The sequence below is a fragment of the Macrotis lagotis genome, chromosome 8 (genome assembly GCF_037893015.1).
Source record: "Macrotis lagotis isolate mMagLag1 chromosome 8, bilby.v1.9.chrom.fasta, whole genome shotgun sequence".
NCBI lineage: Eukaryota > Metazoa > Chordata > Mammalia > Peramelemorphia > Peramelidae > Macrotis > Macrotis lagotis.
In genome coordinates this window covers 191,530,314-191,545,470 of record NC_133665.1, presented here as the reverse complement: position 1 = coordinate 191,545,470, position 15,157 = coordinate 191,530,314, and the positions used below count along the sequence as shown (strand labels likewise).

General features: G+C 44.5%; 1 protein-coding gene across 5 annotated transcripts in view; it reads left to right on the top strand.

The window, feature by feature from the left end:
• GLI3 (GLI family zinc finger 3) overlaps positions 1–15,157 on the top strand; it is a 259,620-nt gene that overhangs the window by 159,793 nt on the left and 84,670 nt on the right. Inside the window, exon 1 of one of the 5 annotated variants that reach the window (XM_074199225.1) lies at positions 14,094–14,354. The exons of 3 other annotated variants lie outside the window; for them this stretch is intronic. The gene's annotated coding sequence lies outside the window, so the exon portion shown is untranslated. Of the gene's footprint in view, positions 1–14,093; positions 14,432–15,157 lie in introns of those variants that run through there. One more of the 5 variants, XM_074199226.1, reaches the window with a different exon arrangement.

The following is a 15,157-nucleotide window of genomic DNA, read 5'->3' as shown; positions in this document are numbered from 1 at the left end:
GTCTTTGTTCAACCTCCACTATTCCTTCTTTGTGTACAGATGGTATTCTCTATCGCAGATACCCCAAAGTGGTTTTACTTATTTTTAAAGAAATAAAGGATAGTGTCTTGGGAGCTCTGGGGTTCAGCTCAATAAGAGATAATTGAAAAAGAAGCTTCAGTTGGAACTGGATCCGAGGATAAGTTCCTTCTTTCTTTGGGTTGTTTATTATTTTTAAAAGATTTTATTTGAGTTTTGAGTTTTACAATTCACCCCCCCATCTTACTTCTCCCCCCCCCCCCCCCGTGGAAAGCAATCTATCAGTCTTTATTTTGTTTCCATGTTGTACATTGATCCAAATTGAGTGTGACTTCATACACATTTTAAATGGACTTTTGGCTTCTTAGAATTTCCCTTATGACGCTGGTTTTGCTTTGATAGCCAAAACCAGACCCAAAGTAGAAATGCTTTATGTTGCTTCCTGCACCTTTTGAAGGATAAAATTATCATGAAGGGAGGTCAAAGAATTATTTATCTGCTATGCTTTCAGTAGAGGGATAGCTTGGGTATTTGAAGCCCCCTATCATGACTGCAGTGAGCCTATGTGCCAGTCTTGGACCCTGGTCCTCTCTTCTCTATAGTATTTTGGAACCTCCATATTGCTTCGGGGTTTTTTTCCCTTAGACTTCATGGAGTAAACTGATTTTGACCCGAGCTTTGAAGGAATCCCTAGGATTCTGAGAAGAGGAAGGAGACTATCACAGGGATGGGTGGACAGAAGGGCAAAGGACAGAGACAGAAGATGAAGCATCATGTGTGAGGAATAGCAGGAAATTCAATTTGAATGGACTATAGAACTCATGTAGAGAGATAACATATCATAAAATTGGAAATTTAAATTTGAATGCCAAAAGAAGGAAGCTTTGTTTGATCTACCAGACAACTGGAAGGCACTCAGGTTTCTTAAGGAAGGAAATGAACCAACCCATGCTCTAGGAATATCACTCTGGCAGCTTTGTGGAGTAAGGAACAGAGAGGAGAGAGACTGGTTCCCAAAATATTAGGACAAGAGTTCCAACAAGGGATGATGAGGACCTGAATCATGGAGATGAATATAAAGAGAAGGAATATATATGACAGTACCCTTACCTGAAAAGGGAGAGGGATTCTATCATGGGATCCTAATCCCATTTCATTCCTTGCCTTTCCCTTTCTACTCTTAAGTTCCATAGACTGTGAGAGAATCTTTCAACATTCTTCAGTCTTGGCAGCTCTGTCCACTAGGGGTAACAGCAGTCCTGATGCCATTTTTGTCAAGGCTTTACAAAATACTTTCCTTCTAGTAAGGTGTGTCTGACAAATGGTTTCATCTCCTTTTGGAGGAGGATCCAGATCCAGATGGGTGAAATGACCATTCAAATGTCATTTAATTCATATGTGGTCAAAACTAAGACTTAAACCCAGTTTACCAACAAACATTTATAATCACTGAGGATACAATAAACAAACAAAAATAATGTCAAAAGTCCTTACCCTCAAGGAGTTTTGATTGAAATGGAGAAGATAGAATGCAAGGTAACCGTAGTCTCACCTGGCTCCAAACCTACTTTTGTTATCCCACCCAGGTCACAGATAAGGCCCCCCCATAAAATGGTTCCCTCCTCTAGTGTTCCAGTCCAACTGACCAGCCAGTTGTTCTGTTTCACATACCAGGATTTGATCTCCCACCCCCCAGGCTCTTGCACATGTTTGCTGCATGCATGTCTACCTCTCAGAAACCTTACTGATTTTATTTTGACCCAGAACGATGCTTTTTTTGTGTGTTGGGGGAAATCTCGGGGTGGAGAGTCTCTCCATCAATGCACAATAGCAACCTCTCTGTAATTTGCCACCTCCAGGATGACTAAGGTGAAGTGACTTCTTGCACAGTGGGGTCGATATGTGTCAGAGCCAGTACCTGAACCTGAGTCTTTTTGACTCCAAGCTCAGCTTTTATTGAATTGCTCCTTAGACTATTTGAAAATACTTATAAGCCTTCAAATCATAAGTTATTACACAAGTTTGCTCTACCTAATTATAAGCAGAAGATGGGTAGAAACCCTCCAACCCATGTCAACACTGCCAACCACCTGGGTGTCACTTTACACTGACTTAGCCTCCTCCAATTTTGCTGATTGACCTCCCAGGTGTTATTTTTTATGTTTTCTATCTGTGGATGCATGTGTCTGTCAAAGGGCTAGGGATTTCAATCATCCTGATTGAAATATCGAATTCTGTCATCAAGACTCCCAGAAGCCCACTCAGATTTCTGGGCACATTCACCGGGCTGCCAGGAGGCTCCTTGGAGGCAGAGCCTGGGTTCTTTGTGCCCTCGTCAGTGGTATTAGTCTGGTGAGTGGATCTTGACTGAGGCATTCACAGGCAGTGAACCAGAAGGGAGCCCTCTCTATAGCGGCTGCCGGCAAACCTGTTGTGGGGGCTCAGAGCTACTCAGCTGGAACAGACCTTTTTTTTTTTTTTTAAAGCACAATGCGCCCACTCATGTTAAGCCTTGTTTCAAAGACTACTGAAATTTATGACTGTGAATTTTATTTATATTTTTTAAAACTCTGTAAGAGAAAAGGAATGCTACAGAAATTCCAAGTGCCCCCTCTCCCAAATGGAACAAGGCAAAAACCAGTGAACACATCACTTTAGAGTGGCTTTCAACTGTCACCGATGGGGAAAAAAAATGACATAGCATCCAGTCACTTCATTCACAATTGCAGGCCCTTCCTCTATGTAAGGAATAATGCTCATGTTTTCATGGAAACAAAGATAAGGCATTTCCCAGGGGGGAGAACAAGCCAAGATCCTCTCTGACCTTCCTTTTCCCAGGAGAACAAAGCACTATTCATAGGATCATAGAGCTAGAACTGGGAAGGGGCCCCCAAGGCCATCCTCTCATTTTACAGGTGAGGAACCTGAACCCTGGAGAGATGAAGGGAGTTGTTCCAGGTCTATAAATGCTCCTTCCCTCCTGCTCACAAGGAAAGTAATTAGGCAAGTCTAGGGCTTGTTCCATTGTACCACCCTATGTTTAATTCAACTCAACACACATTTAATAATAATCCTCTTTACAACCATTAGCATTTGTGGAGGACTTTACATTTTGTCAAGTACTTTACAGTATTATCTCATTGAAGTCAGTGCTATTCTGGTGCCCATTTTGCAGCAGGTAAAAATGGAAGCAGACAAAAGTTAAATGATTTGCCCAGGGAAGAATGATCAAGATGATGAAGGATCTAGGGCCATATTCTCCAAGATACAGTTGAAGGAATTGGGGTGACACTGTGTGGAAAAGAAGGCTTCAGTGGGATTCAAGGCTTGTCTTCGGTATTGGAAAGCTGTCTTATGGAAGGAGGATCCGATTCCTTCAGTTGGATCCCAGAGGGCAGGACCAGGATAATTGCATAGTTAGATTTGAGGTGGGGGGGGGGGGGAATTGTGCTAACTGGAGCTGTCCACAAATGACTTGTACTCCCTTGGGATGAAGAGGGTTCCCTGTCATCCGAGCTAGCCAAAAATTGTCTAAAAGAACATTTGGCCACTAGGCTAGTATGTTGGATAAGAGGGTATTGATAGATATTAGACTAGGTAAGCATTAAGGTCCTTTCCAACCTGAAATCCTCTGAAATTTTAAAGCCCCTAGATTTCTGTGGACTCCGTAGGCATCCGGCGCAGGAACCGTACCTGGAGCAGTCCTGGCAGATCCTGACTTAGGAGGCTCATTTTCTTTTATTAAACTTTGATTTTTTAAAATTAATAATCATTTATTTTTCTCCTCACCTCTCTCCCTCCTTATTAACTAAGGGGAAAATAAAAAAAAAATGCAGCTGGGATTCAGTTTCACATGCTGGCGAACATGTGCCAATAAGTGAAGAATAATTCCTGTGTAAATATAAATAAATATGAAGTGATAGCACCTCTGTGATCCCAAAGTTTTAGTTTTCTTTTTTTCCTGTTTCCTTCCTTCTTTCCTTTTTCTAATGATGGGGGGGGGGGGTTATGCAGAAGAGACCAGGATGACCTTTTTAATTTTTTTTAGATTTTGCAAGACAATGGCATTAAGTGACTTGCCCAAGGCCACACAGCTAGGTAATTATTAAGCATATGAGGCCTAGGCCGGATTTGGACTCAGGTCCTCCTGACTCTAGGGCCGGTGCTTTATCCACTGTGCCACCTAGCTGCCCCTGGAAGATGACTTTTCTTTTTGCTCCAGGGGAAGCCCTTCCTCAGCCCATAGTTGGATTCTGCAGGCTCCAAGTTCTGGAGCAGTCCAAGAAGGCCCTTCTGAGGGTTGGGAGTTAGCTTTGTGGTCTTTGTCTCCAGAGCTTCCCTCTGACAACTGATTTTCTACAGAATTCCCAGTCCTCCTAGGGCTAGGCTTGCAATTCTTCCAGCCCACTTGATGAGGCTGCACAGCCCCAGTGCAGGCCACCATTGACCTTGGTCAAGCAAATCTTCCTTAAGGAGCTGCAGCACAGGCCCGGAGCCTAGAGCCCATTGGTAACCAAATTGGTGAATAGGGCATTGCCTCATTCCAGTTGAATAATGTGACTGCTATAGAATCATCACTAACAGGTGAAAGAAGGTTCCACCAATCTCTTTCAGCCCCATTGATGGCTGTACAGAGGCCTAGAGAGGTGAAGGGTGGCCCCGGTAGGAGCTGGTCATCCAGGATTTGAATCTAGACCCTCCATATCTGCAAACTCACTGCTTCTCCCCATAGTCCCATCGGCTTGTCTGATGAACCAGTAAGGTACAGTGGAGAATGATAAGTTTTTTGAGTCAAGGGATCTGGTTCTGCCATTTCATCTCTGGGTGACCCTTCTGGAAATTAGTTTCCTGATCAAGGAAATGAAGTGGTTGGCATTCCATTGCAACTAAGGCTTCCTCCATCTCTAGATCCAAGCGTGGGACAACAAGTGACTCAAATACATATAAGAAAAGGGAATTGGTGGAGGAGGAGGCATTAAATGGGAAGCCCATGAGAGAAGAATCATGGGGAGGAAGGAGGCCTATCACACACAAGCTCAGAGGAAGTTCATGTCATTTGGGGTTTGATAAAGTTGATGAGGGGCAAAGGGTGATGGCCACATCTCTTTCTTGCAATAAGCTGACAGTAATTTCAAGTTCTCCATAATTTACTCTGGGTCACTCATGATCTTTATGGAATTAGATCCTTTTCTATAGAGTCAGCCTCACATTCAGGAAGATGTGGGTTCGAGATTCATCCCTGATAACTACCTTGGAAAATCCATTGAACCTCCCAGTGCCCAAGCTGGCTCTCTAAGGCTATGGGTACATTGGCAGTCCAAACTACATTGACTGAGGGAATTTTCCTGACATTTTCATGAACCAGTAAAATCATAGATCCGGTGCCTGGCCCTGGCCCATAGTAGACCAAGAACCAAGCCAGGGTCTGTCTCCAACTCTGCAGCTAACAGGGTGGGAGTTAGGCTCTGGGATTCTGTGTCCTTAGGCACAAAGTGAGGAGTTTGCACTTGTATTATAGGAGAGACACCCATCAGGAAGGGGCTGGACAAAGAGCCCTGGGTGAATCCATGACCTTTCTCAACTCTTAGGTTTCACTGCAATAGGATTTTGCCAAACTGCTTATTGAGTTTCCTATTGCAAATACTGATTTTTCAGTCTTGGAGCTGAACCTTTGGATCTGAGCTTCTTGAGAGTCTAAACTGTCTTATATTTCCAGTAGTGAGCGCTTCAGGCTTTTTTCATTCATTCATTCATTCATTCATCTTCTCCTGGGGCAACTTTCTCCCTCCTAGATTGCCCTCACATGGAGGGCTTGTAGCCTGCACCCAAGTTGAAGCTTAAGAAGATGGTTCTGTGTCAGAGTTTAGATATAGGGCACCCCCAGCACTAAAACAGCAACTATCCAGAATGCCACTTTCTATTCTTCTTCAACCATGCAAACATATTTCTCTCTCAGATGAATTCCCTAAAGTTGAGCTTCATTTTCTCATAAGAGGAATGAATGGACGAATGAACACTAAATGAATGAATGAACAGATAAGCCATCGACATAACGAACTGGGTTCTGCCATCCTGATTCCATCTCAGCACAGAGGATGAGGCCTCGGCCTGGCCTGCCCACAGCCTGCAAAACGTTGGAAAGTTTCCCGGCAGAGCCAACTTCGGTGGCTGAGCTGGGAAGGAAGGCTGCCCTGCGTGATGTATGAGGGCCTGTGCTCCGCAGCCCAGCAGCTCGTAGGGCGGGAGCCGCTCTGTGATTAATGGTGTTTATATTTGACACAGGCTTCCTTTATTTATCTGCAATACAGTTTAGCGATTTTTATCAACCTCCTGAATGAAAAATATTCCGTCATACCAATATTGCCGTGTAAATTGAGTAGAGTCACTTTTTATTCTATCTTCCCGCCTTATCATCCGCACAGTAATTTTCTAGCAGGGGTTTGATATGGAAAGGTTGGATTTAGCTGTATTTGACACAAAGCCTCTTCAATTTCCCCTAAAAGTTGAGACCGCTCTTAGAAATGTGTGTGTGTGTGTGTGTGTGTGTGTGTGTGTGTGTGGTGTATTTTTAAACTCTCCTCTCTCTCTCTCTCTCTCTCTCTCTCTCTCTCTCTCTCTCTGTCTCTGCCATCTGTCTGTCTCACACACACATACATACACACACATTCTCCTCTCTCTCTCTCTCTCTCTCTCTTTCTCTGTCTGTCTCTCTCTCTGTCTCTCTCTCTCTCTGTCTGTCTCTCTGTCTCTGCCATCTGTCTGTCTCACACACACATACATACACACATTCTCCTGTCTTTCTGTCTCCTCTCTCTCTCTCTCTCTCTCTCTCTCTCTCTCTCTCTCTCTCTCTCATCTGTCTGTCTGTCTCTCTCTCTCTCAGTAATTTCAGAATTTGAAAGAATAAAGATAAGATGAACAGACCTAGCTGGGGAAAATGCAACTAATATGAAAAGATCTAGTGGCTGGGAAGGCTGTTGGAGCCCAAGCTGCTTTGGAGGGGGGCTTGGGCTGGCTTGTGTAGTCCCACTTTCTCTTAATCAATCATCATCCAACTCCAATCAGCGTTGGGGCAGAGCTGATCGTTCATCCTGGGAGTAATTTCAAAGTTGAGACTCATAATGGACCCGTCCGGGACATTCGTCACAGCAGTAATAGAGCTAATGACGCCCCAACTAAGGAAAGGGAAGAAAAATAAGATCTATCTCCTTGTTTGGCTAAACGAGAGAGACTCAGGAGCAAATGGACCCACGCCTGCCTAGGTCTTGGGTAGTGAAGAGCACTGAGCATAGCATGAAGAGAAGAGGATGACGACATGCTTGTGATGAACCTAAAACCAATTGCTGTTTAATCGGAAGTCTGTCTGTGATTCTGGCTTCTGAGATGGAGCTTATGAAGACAGACAGCCACCCCAGTGTCGACTTCAAGTTCCAGCTCGGACCCTGGGTGACTGGACAGTTCACTTAACCTCACCAAGCCCCGTCCTGCTTCCCTGTAAAGCAGACCCAGGTCCCTGAGGACCCGAAGGCTCAATGAAGACTGGGCCTGGCAACTCCAGGGTATGGGAGGACCAGTGCTATTGATTCCAAAGACTGGCCCCGGCTTCCCTGTGCTGCCCACATTGTTGGGGGTCAGGCTTCAGATTTTCAAGAGGAGACAAACTGAAAAATTTTCCCTAACCCTAGGCTGATTAGCTCCAAAGTCCTTAAGAGAGTGGCCCTCAGGCATGCTGTTTGGCAGTTTTCTGTGGTCCCCCTGCAGAAACTCTTGGCTGCAATGGGAGGAGGAGGAGGAGGGAGGGAATAATTCCAAAGCCTTGAGCTTCCTTTGGGAGGGCTCTGAGGCTTGGTTTATATTTGCTTCCTCATGCAATTCCAGCCATTCAGATCAAGATGGCCCTTCACCTGGTCCTTCAAACTGTTATAAAGACAAACCCTATGTTTGTAATGTCCTCACTTGGAACCTAGGATAGTGCTTGGTATTACGGGCATGTCCCCTCTCCCACCCCAGGTCATCGGTCAATCAACCAATCCACAGTTAATGAACTCTGGCTTTGTTCCAAGGTCTGTTCAAGGGGCTGGAGACACAAAGACCCCAACCCTCATGGATCTTACATTCTATAGTAGGAGATAACAGGCAGCCCATACGGGGCGGGGGGGGGGGGGCTGATGCCCGGGAAACCTATGCAGCCTGCTCGCCAAATGAGGTTTGTGGCCCTTTGTGTGGGGGACCCAGATGGGGAAACAAAACCAAGGCTATGGAAGGGCCTGATTCTCAAAGCCCGGCCCCCATCCCCAGATAGCATCCCTGCTAATGGCTTTTTTTACTCTTCTTATCTCTGAAGGGAGGACAAGAATGAGGAGTTGGGGTACTCTGCCTAGAATTGTTAGAAGGGAGAGCCCAGAAAATTCTGTCTCTCTTCTCTCTCTCTCTCTCTCTCTCTCTCTCTCTCTCTCTCTCTCTCTCTCTCTCTCTCACACACACACACACACACACAGATTCTTTAGTAGACAAGCCAGAGTTCTACCTGCCAGAACATTGATTTATTCCATCGTGTCACTGAAGTCCTTGTAAAAATCTAAATTCAAAACCAAAATGAGGACCCAGGCTATCCTCTCTGCCCTGCATTCCAGAGGTCGCCGGAGGGGCTACTCATAGGTTCTGCCCCTCTGCCTCCCCCCACCCCCAGTGCACCTGCGAGCTCAACTCAGCATGGAGCCAAGTCTGAATAGTTGGAGCCCAACTGTGTGTTTCTAATTAATTATTTCCACCCCATATCCAAGACTTCCTTGCTGTGAGGCCCTTCACTTCACAAGAGACACTGGCTCCAAGTTCCACAGATGTAAAAATAAAATAAAACAAAATTCCGTTCTGATTGCCATTTATCTTGAATGGTCCCATCTTCCACTAGTCAGAGAAGCTGCAGTTTGTAGCAACCCTCCTCAGCTCCTCCCTTTTGTGGACTTTGTTGTCTGCAACTTGAAATAGCCTTAAACAGTAGGTGGGCACCACAGCTCCTACTACAAAGATTCTCTTAAAAGAAGCCAGCTGAGCTCTGACTAATGACCAATGGAATGCCAGAGCTGGGGGGACGCAGCCCCAGTGAAGGGAAGTGCCAGGCCATTGGCCATGGTGAGAGGAGAATTCTTCTTCAGAGGAATCTGGCCCCGAGGGAGGGAGGGGGAGGCTGCCTTTCATTATTCTTATTCCAGGTCCTCCTCCTTTGGTTGTACAATTATTTTGGAGAAATCAAGTCTGTTTGCATTTTTGTTTGCTTATTTCCTCTGTTGCCAATAGGATTGATGTGACCCTGAATAGAATGACTCCAATAGAAAAACAGGTATACTCATTCATGGTTGGTAGAATTGAAAGCTGGCAGATGACCTGAATGCATTCTTTCCAGAAAAAGAAAGAGTTTTTTTGTCCAATATGAACTTTTCAGCATTATTTATAAGGTTAAAAAAATGAAAGCAATTTCAATGTCCAACAATAGGAGAACAGTTAAATAAATGGTGTTTCATTGAGTTTACAAGAAACAACTAAGAGAGAGGAGCATGAGGGATGCATAGCAACCTGGAAAGACCCTCATGAAAAGAGGCAAAGTTTGGGGAGAGGGAAGGAGGGAGCAGAACCAAAAAATGTATTTCACAAGAACTACGATTGTGTCAGAAGAAAAGTAAAGGAGAATGGTCAGAGTAAGAATCCTGATGGAAACATGGGGGCAAATGACAACAAACTTGTATTGTAACATTAACAAATAGAATTGGTTGCATTTAATGTTCAGTGGTCTGGTCATAATTAGTAAAAGTGGACTAAAATCTCAAACACAGCTTGTGTTTTAGAGGGAATTCCCTATTGTATGACACCCAACAACACTGGCTTCTGTGGTTCACCTAGAATTGATTGAATGACTCTTTATCAGAAGAAATAGAGTGAAGAAGTAGAAATACCTGATCCTTCCCAATTTCCTTGGTGTTATTTTCAAATCTGGGGACCACATTTGAGTATGGATGTTGAGGAACATTGAGTGTGGCAGGATGTTTGCAACCTTATCTCATGAAGACAGAGGATAGGAAGTACCAAAGTTTAGCCTGGGGGAGGAAGACTTGGAGGTGGGAAATTCTGTTTTGGGGTATTTGAAGACCAATCAGATACAATACAGATTAGACTTCTATTACTTGTGTCCAAGAAAAGCAAATGAGGATCAATGCAAAGCCGGCTTTTGACTCAATAGAAGAAAGAATTTGCTAATAGTGAGAGCTGAGCCAAAGTAAGGGCCTTATTCTGGAGGTGGTGAGCTTCACATCCCTGCAGGTCTCCCAAAGGAAGCTGAGTGCCTCTGACCAAGGATATTGTAGAAACAAGCTGCCTTCATGTAGATGAACTTGGAAATCTCTTCCAGATGCCGGGATCTTATGACTTCATCATTTTTTTTCCTTGTCCTGTGCTGATGTCCATTTCCAATTTGTTGAATGATGCTGAGAGCCATTATGATGGAGCCTGAACTGGCTGAGGAAGAAGGGAAAGTTCCTAGTTTTAACCCAGGACCACCATCCTGAACTCAACCTTAGTTTCATACAAAAGTTACTCCTTCTCCAGGTCCTTGGATGCAGTCTATGGTGATGAGGTTTGAGGGTATGAGAGATGTGAAAGTGGAGAAGGAGTTTGGCCACAGACACATAACAGTACACCATCTTCCTATAGTTAATTTTTCTTCTGAAAAACAAATAAATACCCCAAGATTCCTTAAAAGGCTTTTCCCCAAGGGGTAGTTAAAGTATTTGCCGTATTTATAAAATGTTTGAATTTTTCAGAAAAAGACATGACATAGATTTTTAAAAATCTTTTTTTTTCTTTTATTCTTTTCTTCACTCATAGAGTGGCCTGGAAGGTAAAATGCCTGATCACAAAAAGTGGATGGGTTGGTCACATGGAGAAAATCCATGATAACCATTGAACAGTTCATGTGGATCATTGGTATCCTTCTATATGATATAAAGAGAAATCAAGGAAAGCCCCCAGTATCCATGTTGATGGTGGTGAAGTTTTTATAGGATTGTATTCTCTATTTATTACAAATTGAAGATAATTTTGGAGTTCATTGCTTATTTTTCCAGAGGGGAATAAAGTCCCTTATTTGTTTTCAAGAGCAGTGCATGCTGAGGTTCTTTCTGAAGTTTTAACCATCACGAGGCGTCAGCATCCAACTGACCATGGCCAAGGGCCAAGGACTGAAGTTTGCTCTCATTTAAGGCTTACAGAAAAGCAGCAGACATTGCACTTCCTGTAGTCATTTACTTTGGAGCCTGACTCCTGATGGAGTTTGGTGGCCCAGGGCCTATGGGACAGCCTTCTGGCAAAAAAGAAGCATGTCTCCTAGGATTACTTATTATTTCCTCAAGGACCAAGAGTCTTTGCTTTTGTCTAAACAAGACTGAAACAAAACAAAACAACTCAGACTTAAGATTTTCAGTAAGAAAATGTCTAGGACCTTAGTATCTGCCACCTCAGAAAGGGTTTGCCTACCCAAGCCCTACCCACCTGCCCTTGAAGCCATTGAACAAGGTCTTTAGTCATTGCAGAATCTCGCAGCTGGAAGGTTGGAGAGGCCATCCATGCATCCAACAAGACTCCCCAGGAGAGAGTGCTTGCCAAGTGAGTTGAGTCTCTGAAGACCCACGGTGCGGGAGAAAAGGAAGCCGTCACCTGCCCAGGGAGCCCAGCCCAGCCCTCACCTCCTTCCCTCAGAGCAGAAACCAACTACTTTGCAACCACAATCTATTGCTCTCCCTACTCAAGTCCAGAATTTGCCCGTAAAAAAAGACAAAAAGTGACTAATTATGCTCAGAAACTACATAAAAGCACTGAATTAGTGCTAGAAGGGATTTTTTAGGTGGTCATTTAGGAAGACTCTTATTTTGTAAGAGAGCAGTCTCCAACCCAGAGAGGTTCAGTTCTTGACCCCAGATCCTTTGGATGATAAGCCAGGTTGCAGTCCCTGCTGCCTGGCAGGCATGCTGGGCCTTGTGGCAGAAGGTCTCAGTTCAAAAGCCACCTTTTACACTTAAAACCTGTGGGACTACTGCGGAGTCATAACCTCTTTGTGCCTCCATTTCTTTGTTTGTAAAATCCAGGAAGGAAGCAGAATGGATGACCTCCATGACTTCCGCCAGTTCTAGATGGATTTATGATCCTTTTTTCCCCTTTGCCAACCAAGATGACAAAACATAGCAATTTTTTATTTGTTCCCTGGCCCTAGGATCCCCATCTGGAAGTGCAAGCCTTTTAAAAGGCTTGTCAAATATTTACCAGTCCTGGTTTATAATGGGTCTTATAAAGCTATCTGTCACTCATGTTGTCTTAGAGGCTTTGCAGCTGTCCCTGCTAGTCCTGTCCACGGCACAGCCCCTCCCCACCCCGTCCTCTCTGCTCCTCTGATCACGGGCTCTGGGGGCTCCTACCCACAGCACTGAGGACAAATTGACTAAGGGGGGAAAATGCAACTCTCGCCCCCTTCCACCTCTCCTCGTCCTGTCCCTCTCTCCCTCCCTCTTTTCCTCTTTCTCTCCTTCCCTCTCTTCCTCCTTCCCTCTCTTCATTTCCTTTCCCCCTCTTCCTCCCACACTATCTCCTTCTTTACTTCTTTCCCTCCCTGAGAACTTGACAATTGATAATAAACCCACCAGAAAGTAACCCCAAATTCTGAAGTTATTGGGAAGTACTCATACTCAGAAATGCTTTACTAGGACTATCATATTTTAAAGAGAAGAAAAAATATCATTTCGTTTTGTTTTGTTTTGAAACTGAACATTGATTACCTTGGAAGTGGAGGAATTCAGTGAGACTTCTGTGTGCCTCAGCCTCCAGAATGCAGACTTTAGCGTTGCTTCAGCGAGTTTCTGCAAAGGCTTTACTTAGTGAGGGGATTCACAAGCAATGGGAGAAGGAGCAGCAGGGAGCATCCTAGTTACTAGTCCTGCAAAACTAGTGCTGCCGCCACCGCTGCTACTACTGCTGCCACTACTACTCCTGCTGCTACTATTAACTGCTACTACTACTATCACCATTACTACTACTACTATTTCTACTACCACTACTACTACTACTATTACTACTATTACTACTGCTGCTGCTACTACTACTACTGCTTCTGCTTCTACTACTACCACCACTACTATTACTGCTGCTGACACTACTACTACTACTGAGGAGGACTGGGAAGAAGAAGAGGAACATCAGAGGCAGAGGTTTTGGTTGTGAACACACAAATCCTTGTTCTGATCCTGCCTCAGACGTTTTGTGGGAGCCTCCGTTTCTTCACTTGTAAAAGGTGGATGGTAATAATGCCTTCAGCACAGGGTTATTGTGAGAATGAAATAAGATAACGTGTAAAATCTTTATGAACATTAAGTTGCTATAAATAAACCCAAGCTGTTGTTATTACCTAGGTTATTATTACCTAGGGCATCCAGGTGGCCCCATAGTGGATAAAGCACCTGGGGTTGGGAAGACCTGAGTTCAAATTTGACCTCAGACACGTAATAGCTGGGTGAGCCGGTCAAGTCGCCTCTCCCTGTTTGGCTTGGTTTTCTCATTGGTAAAACGATCTGGAGAAGGGAAAGACCATGACTGCTCCAATGTCCTTGCCAAGAAAACCCTTCAGGGTCCCTCGGCCCCCACAGCCGATCAGAAGCAGGTCCCCGGGGAGCTCTTCCTTGAACCCCCCTCTCCCCACCCCCCCAGCTTGTTCCCAAAGCTCAGCTCTCCAGCTCCAGGTGGCGTTTCAGGGCCTGTACAAATGAGCATGAGTCAGAGCTTTACTATGCACTTTAAAAATGAGTTTCTATCACCAGGTAAATCTAATTGTGAATAAAATGCCAAGATTGTGAGTAGATTTCCGTTTTTGTGCCAATTGTTTTTTTAACAACCAGATGAATGCGCCTTGACGTGAGATGGGGATAAACAGGATACGCTGTAGGTTCTTTCCTATTATGAATCAACAATGGTCTTCTGTCCAATATTAAACACCTCTGCTTGGCCATTCATGATGATTGGGGGGGGGGGGTTCTGGGAGAGCTGCTTTACAGGGATGGATCTTGAGTCTTCCTTTCCTCTGCTGCTAAACTGCCATCACAAGCAGAAGGATTTGGCCCAGTAGAGGTTCAGAGTAAGGGAGAGCCTGGAAGACAGGCAGGGACAGAGAAATCAAGATCCAGGAAAGAGTCGGAGAGATGGAGCGGCCCATGTGCAGAGATAAGGAGACAGGAGTGCAGCGACATCCTCTGATCTCAGGCCGAAGCCCCTTTCCAGAGAATAGGGGAAGTGGACCAGCCGGTGTGGGTTTCCATTCATTGTGGTTGCTAAGCTGAGGCCTCCATGGGACTGGCTTTTTCTTAAGATTACTTCCTGCCAGGTTTTGGTGAACTCTGCATTCTTTGGGTCTTTGAAGTGGGATTGGAGAGTTTGGAATTGGATAAAAGCTACCCCTACCCCACCTTGTTCTCTGTTCCTTCTTAAACTCATGCTGTCATAGCACTTTCCCATCCCCCTCAATCTTGGTTCATGGGAAAGTCATTGGACCCCCCAAAGTAGGAAGTCTGTCCCAGCCAGGCCACAGGCATCATTTGCCCAAAGATTTCACAGTTGCCTCTCATAGAAGAAGGAATGTAACTCGGGGCAAGTTGGCCCTTGAGAACCTTTTGTCTAATCTGTCTGTGACTCCAGGCCCTCCTCGGTGGCCGAGAAGGGGCTCAGATCTGTTCCTCTCATCAAAAAGATGTAAGAAAAGATGTTTTCAGGAGAAACTCGTTTCTCATCAAATGAGATCATAAACTCCTGCCTGAACTCATTATAATCAGAACCTTGGCATGATCCAGAGCACCCCATTATTTTCCCACTTGCTAACCCCCAAATGCTCAGTTACTGATTGTTGGCAGAAAGCACCTAATCAAGAAATAACATTTGAAAAAAGAAAATAAGACAACTGCAGAAAATTATACAGATTGCAATACCCTCGGGGAAACAAACAAATACATATACATATACATATACATATACATATACATATACATATACATATACATATATATATACATATACATATATATATTCTCAAAATGGGGAAACCCAGCTCTGTGGG